This window comes from Engystomops pustulosus, chromosome 8 (assembly GCF_040894005.1).
Source record: "Engystomops pustulosus chromosome 8, aEngPut4.maternal, whole genome shotgun sequence".
Classification (NCBI taxonomy): Eukaryota; Metazoa; Chordata; class Amphibia; order Anura; family Leptodactylidae; genus Engystomops; species Engystomops pustulosus.
This window is the reverse complement of record NC_092418.1, coordinates 95,490,725-95,496,070: the sequence shown is the minus strand read 5'-3', so window position 1 is coordinate 95,496,070 and position 5,346 is coordinate 95,490,725. Positions and strand designations below refer to the sequence as shown.

The 5,346-nt window shown below is 40.7% G+C and overlaps 1 long non-coding RNA gene across 1 annotated transcript; it reads left to right on the top strand.

Annotated features, from left to right (window-relative positions):
• Positions 1–331: 331 nt before the first annotated feature.
• LOC140074796 (uncharacterized) lies at positions 332–4,871 on the top strand. The gene is made up of 3 exons (XR_011849278.1): positions 332–375; positions 2,689–2,735; positions 4,641–4,871. It is a non-coding gene; the product is annotated as an uncharacterized lncRNA (long non-coding RNA).
• Positions 4,872–5,346: the final 475 nt, after the last annotated feature.

The following is a 5,346-nucleotide window of genomic DNA, read 5'->3' as shown; positions in this document are numbered from 1 at the left end:
ATATACTAGCTGCAGTTCCCGGCTTGCCGGGATAGTAAATAACTGCTCTTATCTATAACAAAATAGAACTAGTTAACAACAATATTTTATATTATATTTTCTATAGACTGTGTGAGACTGTCTCTGACTGTCTCTTTTACTGACCTTCCCTGTCACTGACACTGTCTGTTTCTGGTAGTCTCTTTCAGTTACTGTCTCTCAGGCACTCTTATTTCAGTGACTGTCTGTCTCTGGCACTCACATTCCAGTGACTGTCTATCTCGGGCACTCTCATTCCAGTGACTGTCTGTCTCGGGCACTCTCATTCCAGTGACTGTCAATCACAGCTCAGCTTTCAACTGCCACAGCAACAACAGACAATGGCTTCTGTATATGGTGGGTAATAAGTGGATTTTGGAAAGCGTGGGGTGAAAGTTTTGGGTCAAAACTTGGTCTGTGATGTTCCCTGAGTCACGGAGAGCGACTGTGCAAAATTTGGTGACTGTAAATGTTACAGTACAGATTTCTTTAGCAGACATACATACATACACACACACACACACTCAGCTTTAGATGCCATTTTGATGACGGGATGTGACGTCACCCAATCATATTGCAACAAGGGTGTGAGCCGGGCAGAGTTTTGGCTATTTTGGACGTAGAGCAGCACTTGCACTGTGCCCACGCTATTAGCTGTCTGCCACTGCAGAAACAAGCTAAGGGTACATTCATACAGCCGTATGCCCATCCGGACGCAGCCCGGGGGCATACCGCTGTGCGCTGGCGAGGAGGAGCAGGTGACCCCTCCATAGACAAAAGCATGGACACGGCTGCACACATGGGGAAATATAGAGCATTTGGCACCATACCACCGCCAGGCCGCCATTGCCAAATTTGGAGCTGCATATACATCCCCCCAGACGGCCATGTGAATGAGGCCTAACACTGACGGTATAGGTATACCGGATGTCTCAGTAAAGTCAGTAGGCGTACCTAGACATTTCTAGAGATTGCCCAATTGAACTTTATCGCTGCATTGCAAGAATACTGGATTATTCCCCTGATGAGTGCGCCATGACAGGTGCACGAAATGCGTAGGGATTTCTTCATACAGGTACACATATAATAGGTTCACAGGTGCAGATTAGGGTCAGTGATGGGACTGTCCTTGTTAGGACGGAAGCAAATTTCAGGGACTAGGGATACTGCCGAATGAAAAATAGGGTGTAATAGTGGTTCTCTACTTGAGTCTGGACACCTATGATGACAAATCCTGACCGACTACCTGGTAAGATCAACCCTTTTTTCTTATGAGCCCTGGTATATACCCAATAATGATAACCCTCGGGCATTTGTACTAATTGTCTGTGTATTTTTAAGCCAAATATATGGAGTCCTATTTTGTGCTACATTTTATCCTTAACACTATTGAAAGTTACGGTATGTTTTATAATGAGTAAATCCTGCTAAAATGATGATTTGACTCTCAGATGGTATAAAGCAGGTGACATTAGATACACTAAATTGTCCCTCTGGTTTCTTGCTGTTTCTTATTCCCATATAACCTACTGGGGCGATATTTTTCAATCACGTGGATGGATTTTAAAAATGCAAACACCAAATTGATCTTAGACTATCATATCCTTGATATTGCAACTGGGGGGAAGCAGAAAGAGGGCAGGTTAATTCTGTTTCTCAATGATTTTCAGTGTTATACTTTTATTATTATGGATGAAGGATGAATATTGCATATTCTTGTACATATTTACATAGTCTACACCGGGCAATTAAAAAAATCAAATTTTCAAAAATACAGAATGGAATCACATTTTATTTACCCTGTTTGGGAAATTATTGTGTACAGTTCAGCTCAGTGCAAAAAAATCAGTTTTAACATGAGTTGGTTGGGTGCTACTGCTGGTGATGCCATAGGTGCTGCTGGACGGCGGTGATGGTACCTGTGTATTTTCTGCTGGTAATGGCGGTGGTGCCGCTGTTAAGGTGAAGACACCTGAGGTGTTGTCTCTGATGGTGCTGCTGGTGCCTGTGCCGTTGGACCTGCTGGTCATTCCGGGGACAATTGGAATCTATTGCATAGAGCTTTGGCCATTGTTAGAGCAAGTCTGGGGGGATCGCTCCTGATTTAGTTCAGTGGCAAAGCTCTAGTGGTTGGTGACAGCTATATGGTCTACAATGTGCCAGATGGTGTAAGTGCTACCGTTTCTATGGGGAGCCTCTGCACTGGTGGTGATGTGGTCTGCTGCCAATGAGGGTTGCAGTACCCTTACTCCTGAGGTGACCCATCAGCTGTGGATACATGGGCAGCTCAATTATGTGTGGGGTCACAGTAACTTTGCAAATGAGGTTTCCGATGAGCCAGATTGTGCACTTGGCACTGCAGGCTCTGATTTCCTCAGATGGTCCACTGGTGGTGATGCACGCTGCCAGGCTCTTCTGTGCTGATCATGATTGGTGTCCCTGGCCATCTATAGGGCTGGGGACTGCGGGTGCTCATTATGGTGCCAGGGTGTGCGGTAAGGTAAATCAGTAGAAAATAGAATGAAAAGAGATTGATTTGGGGTAAAAAGTGGGAAAAATTGGAAGAAAAAAAAAGGAAATGCTCTTAATAGATGTACAGGCAGCCACTTACTACATACAGTATATATATATAAAATCTAAACTTTTTTTCCACTGTTCATTTTGTTTTAGACCTTTGTGAAACAAATGCGACATAATAAGTAAGAGGACATATTCATGTAAGTTAAACAAAACAGATAAAAATAATGAATCCCTCCGCTTTTACGTTAAAGAACAATTTACATGGAAGGTTAAAGGCAGTCACATTAAATGCATTAATTATAAAGAATTCAGCACAAAAGACAGAGAACGAGTAATTTCTGCGTTTGTTTAAAAATATATAACTGTTCAGTTCCTTTTAATGTTCACAATGAAAAATAATTTATTCATTTAAAATAAAAACAAAAATAACATTTCGTAGCCAGAACTTTATGTTTCCTGATGATTTTCCAAAGTGTTACGTATCTACAGAGCTAACGCAACAAAAATATTCAATCTTAACATTGTTTTAGATGATGTTTTAGGACAGATTGTCCTAAAAAAAATTGTTCCTTTTCTTTTTCCTCCTGGGTGTTACTAGTTTGGGGAATGTTCCTGCATAATCTGCCACTGTTAACATGGATTAGACCTTGTTAGACTTTGCAGGGGCACTCCTCCAATTGTTAACATGCATGTGGTTAAAAAAATAGAAAAAGATCAATAGAATTACAAAATACAAGAAAAAGAAGCACCAAAATAAAGTACAATAATTTAGGAAAACAGCCAAGTTACGAGAGGGAATCAGTCCCTTCTTTAGGTATAGAATGGTGGCAGGTCTAGTGAAGGGCCAGTACCTACAAAGGGCTATGCGGTCGAGCTTGTGCTGATCTGTGAGGATATATTTTGGTTGAGACATTAGTTAATTTAGGACATGAACAACCCCAGGTCCTTGTAGCTTAATGGTTAAGTGTTCCAAAGAGTACAATCTGAATTCTCTTAAGGACCATGATAATTTCTCTAACCAGAGATTATAGATAAACTGTCACCACATTTTTCACAATTACAGCTAGTGACAGGTTCCCATAGAGCCCTATAAACTAAATGCCACCGTTCTATTAGCTAAAAATTGTTTCCCTCACATCCCCATAAAATGAACTTTGCTATCTTACCTGGCATAAAGCCAGATCTAGCAGCGAACAGTAGTGGGTATGTCTTTCTAGGCTGAATACAGTAGCTCCTCACCATGCCCCATGCCTCCTTTTTCTCATTCAGCTTTTTATGTGACCAGAATCATATAATCTAAGGTGCACTACCCACTAACATTTGCAAAATGTACCCCATATATTTATCTGATCTCATGAAATTACAGCATGCCCCCATGGACTTCTGCTGCTCATCATGTCTCCATGGAAGCATGCTGTGATTTCATGTGATCAGATACATACATGGGCTACATTTTGCAAATGTCATTGCCCTGGTCAAATGACATGAAGTGCTGAATGGTGGAGAGGAGCACCTGGACAAGCTGGATGAGCTGCAATATCTTGCTATATGCCAGGTAAGGTAACAAAGTTGATTTTGTGGGGATGTGAGGAAGACAATTTTTGGGGTGGCTCTATGGCTCTATGGGAACCTGTCACCAGCTCTATTTGTGAAAAATATGGTGACAGGTTCCCTTTAATCCAATTACCTCTGCTGCTTCAGTTGCCTATGGCCCAGTGAAAAAGTATAAGTACACACTAGCTTCATTGCACATTCACCCAAAATCCAGCGCATGCGCACTTAAAGGTACACTCCAGTCAAAGCAGATTCATTGTATTATACCAGTTCCTGAAGGGAGGAGCATGACTCTAGGTTCTAGCAAAGTTTTCGGAATATAATGAAAATAGGTCAAGCTCCTCCCAGGCGCTGGGAGTAGTAGGACCCAAGTATTAACATTTGTTTTTTTTACATGGCCCAGGACAGTGCCCCGGATACAGCTATATGGCACACAACAAACACAGGTGGCTGGTGCTGTGAATGTTTTCCTTTGATGATTAAAATGTATTGTTATTTTATTACTACTTTTATTACTACCTTTTGTAAATTGTATTTTCTCAATACAGATGAAATGTTTACCAAACTTGCTATCTCTACTCTCCTGAGATCCACAGATATCCAAACAGCGGGAGAAAAAGATTGACACAACAATACGAACCGAATTGTACGATTTATGAAATTTATACATCTTTTTAGTCTATTTAGATGTAAAAAATTCTATCCATTATTGGTGCCGTACGGAAAACTGCAGCAGTAATTAAGACTGAAGTTTTATGAAAACCATATTGCCAAGTATTAAAGGTAATGATGGCCGTAATAAAGTGATTGCATGTTCAATCTCTCCAGTACAAAGTAATCAACACACAGTCCGCTCTAATTGTAATTTTCCCTGTGGCATTTTCTATTGCAAAGATTACGCAGAAAATGATTCTAGTGATATGAAAATGGTCCGTCTTCTTGGAGGAGGTTGTAATTTTCATAGCAGTAAGTAATTATATTATCTGGAGAAGCATGTGTGCATCTTGAATACCCATAGAAGATAAACGGAACAATGTGTGAGGGGGATAATGGGATGAACGGGTCGTTTCACCAAGATATAGGATCAAATATTTGACAAAGTTTAAGCGTACATAAGTATAAACCTTAGAGCGGGGTCTCGGCTTAATGGTCCATAAAGCCAAGATTCACCTTTGGTGACTAAGAGATGAACCTAAACTTGTTAATGTCACACAATTTCTTTAACATTGTCACAATAAAAGAGGCTAATGTCAT